Source organism: Bombina bombina, chromosome 1 (genome assembly GCF_027579735.1).
Source record: "Bombina bombina isolate aBomBom1 chromosome 1, aBomBom1.pri, whole genome shotgun sequence".
Classification (NCBI taxonomy): Eukaryota; Metazoa; Chordata; class Amphibia; order Anura; family Bombinatoridae; genus Bombina; species Bombina bombina.
In genome coordinates, this window is record NC_069499.1 from 887,998,624 (window position 1) to 888,015,439 (window position 16,816).

A 16,816-nucleotide genomic window follows, 5' to 3' on the forward strand; every position below is an offset into this window, starting at 1 on the left:
AATTTAAACCTCTGTCTACCTTTTTCCCTGTTCAATCTAAGGGGAATTTCATTCCGGTCTTTGCAAATATGGTGGAGGAAGATCTGAATGAGTTTTGAAAAAATTACAAGATCAAAAAGGATAATCTCTCCAAGAAAGAGAAACAAACTCTGGACATGTTAAGTAATGATCGAGAGATCGTAATAAGAGAAGCAGATAAGGGCTGTAGCATTGTTATCCAGAATAGGGTTGATTATCTGACAGAACCTACTAGACTTCTAAATGACTGTAATATATACTAAATTGACTTCAGATCCAACAGAGGAATTTCTTATGGAATACAAATCTCTTTTGGATATTGCTAAATATCATAATATTCTGAATGAAAATTAATGGAAATTTTTAGATCACAAATTTCAAAAATTGGCGATTTTTTATCATTTGCCTAAAATTCATAAGCATGCTACATGCCCCCCGGGTAGACCTATCATTTTGAGCATTGGTTCTCTGACTACTAAATTATCAGAGTACGTAGAGACATATCGACAACCTATTGTCCCTACCCTGAGGTCCTATTTACTTGACACTCCTCAAACAATAAAAAGAATGTCTAACATTATATGGGAACCAAATTTCAAATGGGTGACCCTTGGCGTGAGTGCGCTATATACCAACTTTCCTCATACTTTAGGTTTGGAAGCCATTAAATTTTGGCTTAATTATCAGACTGCCTTGCCTTCTCTCCAAAAGGATTTTCCTTTGGAATCCATTCCATTTATTCTGTAGAGAAATTATTTCTGGTTTAATAATGAATTTTATTTGCAGGTTAGCGGAACTGCGATGGGCACAAAATTTGCCCCCAGTTTAGCCAACCTGTATATAGGATTCTGGGAAGAGCATCACATTTGGGAGAATAATCCTTTCTCCAAATATATAGTGACATGGATGAGATTCATCGATGATATTCTGATAATTTGGAATGGAGATGATGAGTCTTTAAAATATTTCATTACTTATATTAATAATAACAACAACAATTTAACATTTACTGATAAAATGAATAGAAATTAAATCAAATTTTTGGATCTTATTCTATTTCATGAAAATGATAGGATCTTCACTAAACTATATAAAAAGCCTATGGACAGTAATGGGTATCTTAGTGCAAAAAGTTGCCATCATCCTGGCTGGATAAAAATATTCCGTATGGCCAGTTTCAGTGCCTGAGAAGGAACTGCAGCAAATTAGAAGACTTTAAATTAGAAGCTTCTGTACTAAAAAATAAATTCTTGGCTAAAGGCTATCCTAAACAATAGAAATTGCTTATAACAAAGCAATTAATGTGGATAGGGATTTTTTGATAGCCTGTAATATAAGTCATGTAAAAGATAATAGTAACCATAATTCAAATAAAATGAAAAAGGATATTAAAAATAAGACTTCAGGTGTGAATATGATTACTACTTATAATGAAGGAGCTAATGACATAAAAAAGATTATCATCATACATTGGCACATCCTAATTAAAGATGTTCTACTTAAAGATATTACCGAAAATGGACCTAGTGTAATTTTTAGAATTAATAAAAATGTAAAATCAGTTCTGGCTCCTAGTAAATTAAAGAGTGACCAGAGAAATACAAGTTGGCAAGAAATGAAATCTAAAGGCTTCTTTAAGTGCAATTGGGCCAATTGCATATCTTGCAGCCATCATTATTCTGGGGACAAAGTAACTAAAAGTATCACATCTAGTACTAATAATAAAACTATAGAAGTGAATGCTTTAGTAAACTGTAGAATAGATTTAATTGTTTATCTGCTACAATGTGGGTGTGGCCTACAATATGTAGGCCGCACAACCCACCCTTATAAGAAGCGGTTATTGGAGCATATTACTAAAATCAAAAATGGAAAGAAATCCCATAATTTATCAGCACACTATAGACATTTCCATAATAAGGATCCCTCTTGTCTTAGAGGTACTATTATAGAACTAATTAGAGCCATTCTGAATGAAGATAGGGAATTTGCTCTTAGAAAATGGGAGACTTTCTGGATCCATACTTTGGAAACTAAAATACATAAAGGTCTTAATAAAGATATTGACCTGGTAGCTTTCCTGGTATGAATCCATTGTAAGTCTTACAGGTACTATACAGGTTATTACCATTTTTTGGTATGTATGTATATATATATATATATATATATATATATATATATATATATATCCTGAAAAAAATAGTTTGATAGGTTTTGGGATTTTTGGAATTTCTGCTTTTTTCCTTGAGTTAGGACAAATATTTATTCACATAATTCATAGTATTTCATTATTTCTACTATTTCCTTGTTTTTATTATTATTCTTATATATATATATATATATATATATATATATATATATATATATATATATATATATATATATATATATATATATATATACATATGAAATTGTGTATATATAGGATGCATTTTTTCATTTATTTTCTTTTCATTTATTATTTTCTCTCATTTTTGTTATATTTCTCTAATTTGGTTCTCTATGAAGTTTATAAGTGATTAGTTTATATATGCTAGTTATTTCTTTTTGTATGTATACACAGCAGTGTATCTGGTTTTTAAACTTTAAAGCAACTTTTAGGATATGTATTAGCATATTGTATTTTGAATTAATTACATATGCTTTTTTCTGGTTTTTATTTTTACTTTGCTATTTATAGGCCTATTTAGTATAATATGTGTCTTTTTTATTCTGCTTTTTAATCATTCATTTTTTGTATACATTTTCACGTGGGTATATTTACTACGCTATAGATATCTATTATAATATCTATGTATTTACTATTATGATAATTCTGTACTTTTTAGTTTCTAATATAATGACAAATTCTAATGTAAATAATATATCTTTCATTGTAGCCTGCCATTAAGTCCGTATGCAGTTTTGTAATTATTGGGCTAGAGTAAGCGAGTATAGGAATGGTCCACCTTAAAAATTCTTCTTTTAAACATTACGGTCATGTGACTATTACACATGACGTTTGGCACCCTATCTCATATTGTGATTCTTGTCCAATTAGCAGCTGTGAATGTTGTCCAATCAGAGGTCAGGTATGTCACTCTGACTTCCAAACCGCTGCCTTTTAAACTTGTGTAATTGTATGTACATTCATCCCTCTGAGAAAGAAGGGAACTTGTTAGGGACGTTGTACTAATGTATATCGAGTGACTTCAATTCCTGTACTGGTATCCTCCTCGGTGCCTATTTTATCCTGTGTGACATTGTCTCTATTTTATGCTTTATTCTTACGTCATTATGATTGAGGTCTGACTTGTGAGTGGAAAGCTTTTACCTGTGTGTTTGAAATAAACGTACTTCACTATTGTGGGTAATTTATTTCTTCCACATATGCTTGTTCTCACTATCTGAGACGAAGTAAGAATACATACCGAGGAAGTCTAACTACCATACTTCAGGATCTGCACTGCTGAATACCTCTTCCGGTTTTAAACTACCTAACAGCATGGAGACATCAGCAAGTTGGGCTTTGTTCTAATACGGCGGCTACTTACCTCATATTGATTGAGGTTTTTAGAAGTAAGTGTGTGGTGATAGGGGTTTTGTACCCCATATTGTATATATCCAGTTCCATACCATATACATCTGTTTATGACTCCACTTCTGAAGGAATAGTATAGCTCAAAATATAGAAGTTTAGTGTATTAAAGTAAATATTGAGTACATATGGGTGAGTTCAATTTAATTGTTGGAAAAACTTTGGTTAATGTTACATTTGACCTTCTCTTGCCATATTTCGAGTTACTGAACTATATCAGTCTGATCCCACCTAACGTGGTCAGTCCAGCCTCAAAATACCAGGCAATTCTCAGCTGAACATGGAAATAACATGACAACCCCAGACAATCATTCTGCTTTCTTGGGCCTCGTCAGTGAGGTGCGGCCATATTCCTCTAGGCACATTGAGCAATGAGTTCACGTATGGTTTTCTTCATCACTCTTAGGGAGACTTCCCTGGGGCCTTATTGCAATTAGGAATGGGTGAATGTGGTGCAATTGGTTTGGTAGAACAAATAGTACTGTGGACATTCGTTTTAGACATTAGAATGTTGATTAGAATGAAAATCCATTAGAATTTGGTAATTTTATATTTTTTTTCTGGTTTTTGAATGTTACTTTTGTTTTTGAATGTACATAATTAGATAGAATATCCACATTTAAAATTTCGAATTTAACATTTGATTTAACAGATTCTATTCAGAAGTTCAATAGTTAATGTGGTATGGGATTTAGGGCTAGATTTATAACAGCTGAGGCATGCAGGGGCACGTATACGCGCCCCTGTACGCCTCAGCTCACCTGTGGCGGGGCAAAATTACCCGCAGGTAATTAACATTGCACACAAGCGCAATTTTGCGCTCGCGTGCAATCCCGCCCCCTGCCCGCGCACAGCCAATCACGCGCGGGCAGGAGCTGTCTGAATTTTGCCAATTTAGAGGTGGCGAAGAGCTTAGGAAAGCAGCGGTCTGGTAACCGCTGCTTGATAAATCACGGCGAGCAAGTTCTTGGGAGAACTTGCTGCCGTAGGGGCTTGATAAATCTAGCCCTCAGTATACTAGTACTGATACATAATAGATACAAATATATAAATTCCAGCTTTTCTATTTCATATATTGCACAATTCAAATATTACATTTAAAGAGAGCATAAGAAATACTATTACAATTATATCGATTTGGATTTTTCTATTTGGAATATTGCATAATTTGAATATTGCATTTAAAGAGAGCATTAGAACTACAAATAAATCAATTCAAATTTTTCTAATTCAAATACTGCATAATTTGATTCAAATTAGACAATATTCGAATTAGAAACATTTGAATATTACATTTAAAGATAGCATTAGAATGTTAGAATGCTGTGCAAACATTCAGAATTCGAGACAAATGAACAAATGTGTTAAAACTAATTTCATTTTTCGAATATTGCAAAACATTAACCCATCCCTAATTGCAAATACATACAGAAAGAGAAGCTCTCTACCAGAAAGGAACAACAACTTGTTCTATATAGACTTTTGCATATATTATATGCAAAGTCTATATATCAGTAATGAAAGGCTATGTTACAAATCATCTGCTCAAAAAAATCTTAATGAGTTTGTTTATTTTATCTATATTTAAGGACAGGTGTTAAAAAGCTCCTGCATGGATTAATCATGTAGTAGGCTTAGGGATCTAAAGTCTGCAGGATCCATTCTAGTCCTTGGGGGCAGATAAAATGCCACAATCAAAAGTCAATTGTAGAAAAATCAGGCAAAACAATAGTGGCTCCTTTTTACAAAATGTTTAAGGTTATCTAATTTGCAGTTTTGTGGTTATACATCATTATAACTGTTTTCATTGTCAGAATGTCAGTCACACTGCAGGACACTTTTAAATACTGTAAATAGCTGGGAAGTCTTTGAAAGGGGAAAAAGAGCGAGAAACAAGACTGTTAAACCAAATAAAGTTGTGTTATCAATGACAAGCAGAGATCAATAATACGGGTATGTACAGGTGCAAAACAAGAAGCCGCTCGGCCTCAGGGCAAAATCCAAGGAAGTGTCACCAAACAATAGAATTCATTTGTAATTGTAGTTATTGTGGTAATGTAACCCAATCAAAAGTTAGCCCATATTTCATGTGGGCAGAATTATTTACCTCCTGTCATGGTTAATTTGAAACTGTTTTTTTTTGGGGGGGGGGGTAATTTTTTTGAGTATTTGGTGTTCTAAAATAATTAATAAGTTGGACAGCTGGGGCTCTGGGGTAATTGATCATTACAGGAGCCACTATTTATTTTAAATATTGTGTATATAGTGTACAACACACAACTCTCTCTTACCGCTGCACATGTTGCCAGTGATATTATCATGCATTGGCCTTTTTATTTTCAATGAATGCCCATGATAATCATCTTTGGTATTTGATTTTCTCAGGTAAATAATCCCCAGTGTATCTCTAAATCTGGTGCATTAAATCCTCAATAACTTTCTCTTTCCTCCAGGGAGAGACAAGTGCAGTAGCTCTGTACCTCAGGGCTTGGCTGTAAAAAGAATGGGGCAGTGGGGTAGCTAGGGTACCATTTAATACAGTCGGAGAGCTTGGCAGTGCAAAACTAATAAGCCACAGCCATGGGTGTCCATATAATCTTTTGGGGGAGGGGTGCAAAAAAATGCCCAATAAACAAAATAATGTCAGTGGTAACATATATAAGTAATATTCTCCTGTTGTACACACGATCTGTGCATCATTTTAAAATGGTGGCTCGTTAGAAAGACTCAAGTGGATGCTTAAGCTTAGATACAAAGGGCCACAACGGACATCCGCATCCAGTAAGGTTTGAGTCATACTAAGTGACACAAGAGCAGCAGTAATATTCAGGAGGATACAAAGTTGCTTGACAGCCCCAGTTACAAATGCACCCCCTCTGATCCCAGTTATTACACCAGTGGGTATGTATAAATTACCCAAAATTTATATTATAAAAAATGGATATATTAAATAAATTTAAAATAGAAAAGGTAAATCATTTTCACAATTTTTATTTATTTCATTTACTATCTTAAACAAAAAGGGACAGTAAAGTCAAAATTAAAATGTCAAGATTCAGATAGAGTATACAATTATAAACATTTTTCCAAGTTACTTTTGTTATAAAATTTGATCATTTATAAATTCATGCCATTTTTTTTTTAAATTTCAGGATTTTATTATTATTATTTTTATTATTAATACTATTTTGAATAATAATAATAATAAAAAGATATGTTTTGTTTTTTTCTCTTAAATATAAATTCATAAAGTGTATATGCAGGTGTGAAGACAAAACAGTATTTGTATCTGCAGCAAAATGGTTTGCAGTGTCACAATTATTAAAGCGTAAAGCAACAAAAGGTTATGCTATCCTATGAAGATGACTTTGTGAAATCTGCAGTTTGCACAGAGCAGAGAGAAATTGAGAGTAGAAAAGTCTCAAGCGAGCAGAGGTTTTAAGCCTCTGAGTACAACACGTCCACTTATATCATAACCACAAGGCCATCATAGCTAGGAGACACTTGACGGGATACAAAAAAATCACTTTAAGATTCCTGAGGCTTCTCAAAGTCTCTGGAGATTTTGTTTGAAAAAAAGCTTTTTATATTTGTAACAAGACAAAGAAAACCATAAAAAAGATGATGTGGGCTTGTTACTAAAGGTCTTTGTTAAAGAATGTTGTGTTTAAGAAATCACAAACCCATACGGCTTTCTGGAGTTGTGGAAGGCTCAAAAAGTTTAAAATCACTTTTAATGGAAATATAAAGATTTGAAAAATGTCATATACAAATCAGTAGGCAGTAGGGATAATAATATAATGTTAGTAATATATTTCAATGTAGAAAAGCAAATACAAATCTTATGTCTAAAAGCATAGATTAGTAATGCAAAAGCTATTTTTTTACTACAGATATAATCAGCGTATAATCTTTTATTTTAAGTTATAAAACATAAGCCCTTTCACTGATATACGAGCTCTTTCATTGATATATTTGTTCTTGTAATTTTAAACTATTTTATGTCTTTTTATTAAAGTTATACTTCAGATTTACTCCGTGCATTGCAGTACATTTTCTTCTCCATAAGATGTTTGCCCGGGTATATCTCTTGTATATATATACTCTTGAGAAGAGCGATGTTCAGCTGAAGCGCGTTGAGCTATATCATTTTGAGCCATTTTATGCCTTTTTATTAAAGTTATACTTCAGATTTACTCTGTGGATTTTGGTGAATTTATTCTCCATAAGATTTTTGATTACACATTTCTCTGTGAGTACATTCCTTGGGTATATCTCTTGTTTATACGTACTTTTGAGAAAAGCAGTGTTACATTGAATTTCGTTGAGATACATAAAGTTTAGCTATTTTATGTCTTTTTATTAAAACTAGACTTAAGAATTACTTCGTGCATCTTGGTGAATTTGATTACACATTTCTCTGTGAGTATATTCCTTGGGTATATCCCTTGTACTGTATATACAAACTTCACTATTGTGATTCTCCTCTTTGAGGTTAATATACATCGCTGGCCAGAAAAACAGATTTGATTTTAATGTCTCTCCTGTTTCCAGTGCCTTTTCTTAAAAGTCTGCGCCTCCACCTTTTTGAAAAAAATGATAAAACATACTTGTTTGCATTCATAATTTTAAACAAGAATTACTTAGGACTACACGTAAGTTTGAGGGATAAAAATAGCTTTACATGACCCTTATTAAGTATAGCGTTAGATGCATTGCCACTGATGAGTCGAACACAGCCAATAAGCTAATCAAAAGCAGCAAACACACGTAGCTTCTAATCATACTTGTTCACTTTCATACTTTTTAAACAAGAATTGCTTAGGTCTACACGTAAGTCTGAGGGATGACTTTTGCTACTGTACCTTTTGCAGCTTCACACAACCCCTAGTCTAAGGGTAGGAAGGGTCTCAAGGCGCTTGATGTGGTTGCAGTTCAGTCGAAGAGCCAGGTCTTGAGGTCCTTTCTGAACTTAGGGAGGTAGCTTGTCTGAGGTGCAGCGGGAGAGTGTTCCATGTCTTGGCTGCCAGGTGAGAGAAGGATCTGCCTCCCGCTGTGGTCTTCCTGATGCGGGGGATGACTGTGAGGGCTTGGTTGGCCGATCAAAGCTGTCTGGCAGGGGGTGTAGAAGGTGACGCGGTGGTTGACGTATTCGGGACTGAAGTTGTGGAGGACCTTGAACGCGTGGGTGAGAAGCTTGAATGTGATCCTTTTGTTGATGGGTAGCCAGTGCAGGTCTTGCAGGTGTTTAGTGATGTGGCATTGGCAAGGGAGGTTGAGGATGAATCTGGCCAAGGCATTCTGGATGCGCTGGAGTCTGTTTTGGAGCTTGATGGTGAAGTCGGCGTAGAGTGCGTTGCTGTAGTCCAGTCGGCTGCTGACGAGGGCATGGGTGACTGTCTTCCTGGTCTCGTTTGCGATCCACTTGAAGATCCTTCGTAGCAGGTGGAGTATGTGGAAGCATGAAGAGGAGACGGCGTTGACTTGTCGGTCCATGGAGAGTGATGAGTCCAGGATGACGCCTAGGTTTTGTGCATGGTTTGGTGGGGGTAGGCAAGTGTCCAAGAGCTGTGGGCCACCAGGAGTTATCCCAGTCGGATGTGGTGGGTCCGAGGAGGAGGACTTCGGTCTTGTCTACGTTCAGCTTTAGGCAGCTGTCTCTCATCCAGGTGGAGACTGCTGTCATCCCTTCATGGACGTTTTTCTTGGCGGTGGTGGGGTCTCTGGTGAGTGAGAGGATCAGCTGTGTGTCGTCGACATAGAAGTCGATGTTGAGGTCATGTCGTCAGCCGATGGCGACGAGGGGGGCCATGTTGATGTTGAAGAAAGTAGGGCTCAGGGAAGAGCCTTGGGGTACACTGCAGCTGATCTCTGTGGGCTTGGAGGTGAAGGGTGGGAGTCTTACTTTCTGGGTTCCGCCGGTGAGTAATGAGGTGATCCATTCCAGGGCTTTGTCGTGGATGCCGGCGTCGTGTAGGCAGGTGCCGAGGTTGCGGTGGGAGACAGTGTCAAATGCTGCTGAGAGGTCCAGGAGGATGAGGGCAGCGGTCTCTCCTCGGTTGAGTAGGGTGCGGATGTCATCTGTGGCAGTGAGGAGGGCGGTCTCAGTGCTGTGGTTGCTCCTGAAACTGGACTGGGAGGGGTCCAAGGTGTGGTTGGCTTCAATGTGGTCTACGAGTTGAGCATTGATTGCCTCCTCAATGACTTTGGCCGGAAAGTAGTGAGTATGGAGTAGTGAGATGGGACGGAAGTTCTTGGGGGTCTGTCGTGGGTTTCTTCAGCAGGGGGTTCACCTCTGCGTGCTTCCCGTCTTCCAGGAAGGTGCGGGTCTCGATGGAGCAGTTGATGGTGCGGCAGAGTTCAGGGGCAAAGGTGTCACCTGCTGCGGGCATGGGTCCGAGGGTGCTCTGGAGTAGATCGATCTCATGATCCTTAGGGTGTCCTCTGTGGTGAGGGGGCTCCAGATGGTCTGTGGGGGGTAGGCGGAAGTGTTTATGGGTGCGGTGTCAGTGGGTCAGCGGTGGTGGGTGAAGTCTGGGGTGTGAGGCTGTCTTAGATATCGACGATCTTGTGATGGAAGTATGTGGCGAGGTTGTCGCAGAGGTCCTGGGAGGGCGGGATTTTGTTGGTGTCGCTGTTGGGTTTGGAGAATTCTTTGATGACTGTGAACAGCTCCTTGCTGTTTTGGGGGCGTTGGCATTTATTTTGTCTTGGATTGCTGTTTTCTTGGTGGTTTTGATGAGGTGGTGGTGGGTCGTGATGGCTTCTTTGTAGGCCGCTTTGTCCATAGGGGTCTTGCTGGATCTCCAGGTTCTTTCTAGTCATCTGCAGTAGCGTTTGGAGTCCTGGAGGGCCGGTGTGAACCAGCTGGCCTTGGTGGGTTGGCGGCTGGACGGTTTCTTGAGGGGTGCGAGGGTGTTGGCGCAGTCAGTTATCCAGCGGTGGAGGTTGCGGGTGGAGGAGTTGGCGTCTGTGGAGGTCGCTGGGGGGGACTTGTTCAGGGTGTAGACCTTAATACTTGCATTTGATGCATTGCCACTGTTTAGTCAGACACAGCTATTAAACCAATCAAAAGTGGCATACACACGTAGCCTCTGCTCACCCTTCATATGCTGTACAGAAATTGTACGGTAAGGAGTCTGGTGCAAAGATTTAATGCAGAGAATAAAATAATAGGGGATGATTACAATTGTTTGGGTAGATAGTGATTTCTGAATGTCAGGTCAGTTAGGAGTGTTGTTTCAGTGATCATAATCCTAATAAGTGTCTGCCAGTCAAGGGATAGAAAGGACAAAAATTAAATGTGCATGGGTGTATTTTAGTTTTAAATATAATAATTTTGTATTATACTTCCATTATCAAAAATGCTTTTATTAAAAATTATTACTGTTTTTCTGCGGCATACGCACATATGCTGTGAGGGCCTGTGCACCAGTATTTAAACATCTTCTCAGAAAGTCAGCAGTAACTTGTATGACACAAATTATGTCTTCAGATGCAATACACACCACCGCTAGCTCTCTGAGCATGCATGGTGTTTGAATACTGATGTACAGTTCCTCACAGCATATACTGCAGAAAAACAGTAAAAACTTTTGCTAGAAGCATTTTTGCTAATGAAAAGCTTAACCGATCGCATTTATTCAAGTGTGCTTTACCCGACATGAATTATGAATATTTCACATTCCAATGTTCTTCACATACAGAACAATGCACTTTTTATTGTAAGTACATATTTTATATATATATATCTGTATTTAACTATACCTGTATATCTATTTCTATAGATAAATAGGTGGAGATATGTATTTTACATTAACATTATCATATATATATATATATATATATATATATATATATATATATATATATATATATATAGAGAGAGAGAGAGAGAGAGAGAGAGAGAGAGAGAGAGAGAGAGAGAGAGAGAGAGAGAGAGAGAGAGAGAGAGGTGCACTCACAGAAACGAACAACTGGCTCAATAACATTGTTAGCCTGTTCTATGGCGATTTACCACCTGGGTGCAACTTTTTAGCCCAGTAATGCTTTTCACAGAGTAGAACTTTTCTGTAGTATATCAGTCTGATCGCCATAGAACAGGCTAACAATGGTATTGAGCTGGTTGTTCGTTCCTGTGAGTGCATTTCTCTCTGTGTGTATTTAGTCTCCCTATGAGAAAAAGGGGAAACCAGACGTGGACTCCTTGCTCAGTGTGCTTAGAGGAATACTGCTACACCTCACTGACGAGGCCCAATGAAGGCCGAAACGATCGTCTGGGGTTGCTTTGTTCCTTGTTCAGAGAGGAATTGCCTGGTATTTCGGTGCTGGACTGACCGTAATAGGCGGGATCAGACTGATATACTACAGGAAAGTTCTACTCTGTGAAAAGCATTGCTGGGCTAAAAGAAGTTGCACCCAGGTGGTAAATCGCCATAGAACAGGCTAACAATGGTATTGAGCTGGTTGTTCGTTCCTGTGAGTGCATTTCTCTCTGTGTATATTTAGTCTCCCTATGGGAAAAAGGGGAAACCAGACATGGACTCCTTGCTCAGTGTGCTTAGAGGAATACTGCTACACCTCACTGACGAGGCCCAATGAAGGCCGAAACGATCGTCTGGGGTTGCTTTGTTCCTTGTTCAGAGGGAATTGCCTGGTATTTCGGTGCTGGACTGACCGTAATAGGCGGGATTAGACTGATATACTAAAGGAAAGTTATACTCTGTGAAAAGCATTGCTGGGCTAAAAGAAGTTGCACCCAGGTGGTAAATTGCCATAGAACAGGCTAACAATGGTATTGAGCTGGTTGTTCGTTCCTGTGAGTGCATTTCTCTCTGTGTGTATTTAGTCTCCCTATGGGAAAAAGGGGAAACCAGACGTGGACTCCTTGCTCAGTGTGCTTAGAGGAATACTGCTACACCTCACTGACGAGGCCCAATGAAGGCCGAAACGATTGTCTGGGGTTGCTTTGTTCCTTGTTCAGAGGGAATTGCCTGGTATTTTGGTGCTGGACTGACCGTAATAGGCGGGATCAGACTGATATACTACAGGAAAGTTCTACTCTGTGAAAAGCATTGCTGGGCTAAAAGAAGTTGCACCCAGGTGGAAAATCGCCATAGAACAGGCTAACAATGGTATTGAGCTGGTTGTTCGTTCCTGTGAGTGCATTTCTCTCTCTCTGTATATATATATATATATATATATATATATATATATATATATATATATATATATATATATATATACAGGGAGTGCAGAATTATTAGGCAAATGAGTATTTTGACCACATCATCCTCTTTATGCATGTTGTCTTACTCCAAGCTGTATAGGCTCGAAAGCCTACTACCAATTAAGCATATTAGGTGATGTGCATCTCTGTAATGAGAAGGGGTGTGGTCTAATGACATCAACACCCTATATCAGGTGTGCATAATTATTAGGCAACTTCCTTTCTTTTGGCAAAATGGGTCAAAAGAAGGACTTGACAGGCTCAGAAAAGTCAAAAATAGTGAGATATCTTGCAGAGGGATGCAGCACTCTTAAAATTGCAAAGCTTCTGAAGCGTGATCATCGAACAATCAAGCGTTTCATTCAAAATAGTCAACAGGGTCGCAAGAAGCGTGTGGAAAAACCAAGGTGCAAAATAACTGCCCATGAACTGAGAAAAGTCAAGCGTGCAGCTGCCAAGATGCCACTTGCCACCAGTTTGGCCATATTTCAGAGCTGCAACATCACTGCAGTGCCCAAAAGCACAAGGTGTGCAATACTCAGAGACATGGCCAAGGTAAGAAAGGCTGAAAGACGACCACCACTGAACAAGACACACAAGCTGAAACGTCAAGACTGAACGTCAAGAAATATCTCAAGACTGATTTTTCTAAGGTTTTATGGACTGATGAAATGAGAGTGAGTCTTGATGGGCCAGATGGATGGGCCCGTGGCTGGATTGGTAAAGGGCAGAGAGCTCCAGTCCGACTCAGACGCCAGCAAGGTGGAGGTGGAGTACTGGTTTGGGCTGGTATCATCAAAGATGAGCTTGTGGGGTCTTTTCGGGTTGAGGATGGAGTCAAGCTCAACTCCCAGTCCTACTGCCAGTTTCTGGAAGACACCTTCTTCAAGCAGTGGTACAGGAAGAAGGCTGCATCCTTCAAGAAAAACATGATTTTCATGCAGGACAATGCTCCATCACACGCGTCCAAGTACTCCACAGCGTGGCTGGCAAGAAAGGGTATAAAAGAAGAAAATCTAATGACATGGCCTCCTTGTTCACCTGATCTGAACCCCATTGAGAACCTGTGGTCCATCATCAAATGTGAGATTTACAAGGAGGGAAAACAGTACACCTCTCTGAACAGTGTCTGGGAGGCTGTGGTTGCTGCTGCACGCAATGTTGATGGTGAACAGATCAAAACACTGACAGAATCCATGGATGGCAGGCTTTTGAGTGCCCTTGCAAAGAAAGGTGGCTATATTGGTCACTGATTTGTTTTTGTTTTGTTTTTGTCAGAATGTATATTTGTGAATGTTGAGATGTTATATTGGTTTCACTGGTAAAAATAAATAATTGAAATGGGTATATATTTGTTTTTTGTTAAGTTGCCTAATAATTATGCACAGTAATAGTCACCTGCACACACAGATATCCCCCTAAAATAGCTAAAACTAAAAACAAACTAAAAACTACTTCCAAAAATATTCAGCTTTGATATTAATGAGTTTTTTGGGTTCATTGAGAACATGGTTGTTGTTCAATAATAAAATTAATCCTCAAAAATACAACTTGCCTAATAATTCTGCACTCCCTGTATATATATATATATATATATATATATATATATATATATATATATATATATATATATTTAATAATAAAAAAGTACTTTGATTTCTATCAGCTTTTAACGCTGAAAAATTGGCCATTACGCTGGAATGGCTAGTAACGCATATTATGAGTCATGCCGGTTTAGCTATACCGCAAGCATTTTAGCCTGTAACGCAACATCCATTCCGCACTCAAAAAAAATGATGTTTGAGTGCTGGATTTTCATAGCGCCCATATTACAGGTTGTGCGTTCAGGCTAAACACCTTGCGTTACAGCCTATACCGACATGATCCATACCGCCATCTGAGAGCAGTAGTTATGGATTTTGTGTAACAAAAATGTTACACTAACATCCATAAACTACCTATTAACCCCTAATCTGCCTCCCACCCACATTGTGACTATTAAATAAAGTTATTAACCCCTAATCTGCCACCAACCCACATCACCAACACTATTTAAATATATTAACCGCCGCTCCCCAACATCGCTGACACTAAATAAACCTATTAACCCCTAAACCTCCGCCCCATAGCGCTGCCGCTAAATAAATCTTTTAACCCCTAACCCCCAAGCCCCCCACATCGTAACTACTAAACTAAACCTATTAACCCCTAAACTGATGGTCCCCCTCATTGCAAAACACTAAATTCAACTATTAACCCCTAAACCTAACACCCCCTAATTTAAAATTAAAATTACAATATACCTATATTTAAATAAATATAAACTTACCTGTGAAATAAAAATAAAACTAACATTAACTTATAAATTAACCTAACATTACTATTCCAAGAAAATTGAAAACCTAAATTACAAATGAAAAAAAAATTATAATCCTACGAACATTTTTAAAACAATCTAAGATTACAAAAAATAATAAACACTAACGCCTAGATTTAGAGTTTTGTCAGTAACGACCCGCGTAGCTAAAGCTGGCTTTTTTTCCCCCGCACCTTTTAAATACCGCTGGTATTTAGAGTTCACAGAAGGGCTGCGTTAGGCTCCAAAAATGGAGCGTAGAGCATAATTTACCGCCACTGCAACTCTCAATACCAGCGGTGCTTACGGACGCGGCCAGCTTCAAAAACGTGCTCGTGCACGATTCCCCCATAGAAAACAATGGGGCATTTTGAGCTGAAAAAAAACACCTGCAAAAAAGCAGCGTTCAGCTCCTAACGCAGCCCCATTGTTTCCTATGGGAAAACACTTCCTATGTCTGCACCTAAAACCCTAACATGTACCCCGAGTCTAAACACCCCTAACCTTACACTTATTAACCCCTAATCTGCCGCCCCCACTATCGCTGACCCCTGCATATTATTATTAACCCCTAATCTGCCGCTCCGTACACCGCCGCAACCTACATTATACCTATGTACCCCTAATCTGCTGCCCATAACACCGCCGACCCCTATATTATATTTATTAACCCCTAATCTGCCGCCCCCAACGTCGCCTCCACCTACCTACACTTATTAACCCCTAATCTGCCGACCGGACCTCACCGCTACTATAATAAATGTATTAACCCCTAATCTGCCTCACTCCTGCCTCAATAACCCTATAATAAATAGTATTAACCCCTAATCTGCCCTCCCTAACATCGCCGACACCTAACTTCAAGTATTAACCCCTAATCTGCCGACCGGACCTCACCGCTACTCTAATACATTTTTTAACTCCTAAAGCTAATTCTAACCCTAACACTAACACCCCCCCTAAGTTAAATATAATTTAAATCTAACTAAATAAATTAACTCTTATTAAATAAATTATTCCTATTTAAAGCTAAATACTTACCTGTAAAATAAACCCTAATATAGCTACAATATAAATTATAATTATATTGTAGCTATTTTAGGATTAATATTTATTTTACAGGCAACTTTGTAATTATTTTAACCAGGTACAATAGCTATTAAATGGTTAATAACTATTTAATAGCTACCTAGTTAAAATAATTACAAAATTACCTGTAAAATAAATCCTAACCTAAGTTACACTTAAACCTAATACTACACTATCAATAAATTAATTAAATAAACTACCTACAATTATCTACAATTAAACCTAACACTACACCATCAATAAATTAATTAAATACAATAGAATGCGAGGTCAATCTGATTGGCTGATCGGATCAGCCAATCGGATTGAACTTGAATCTGATTGGCTGATTCCATCAGCCAATCAGAATTTTCCTACCTTAATTCCGTTTGGCTGATAGAATCCTATCAGCCAATCGGAATTCGAGGGACGCCATCTTGGATGACGTCCCTTAAAGGAACCTTCATTCGTCGTCTCGTCGTTGGAAGAAGAGGATGAATCCACGCCGGAGGTCTTCAAGATGGAGCCGCTCGTCATCGGATGGAAGAACATAGAAGATGCGGCTTGG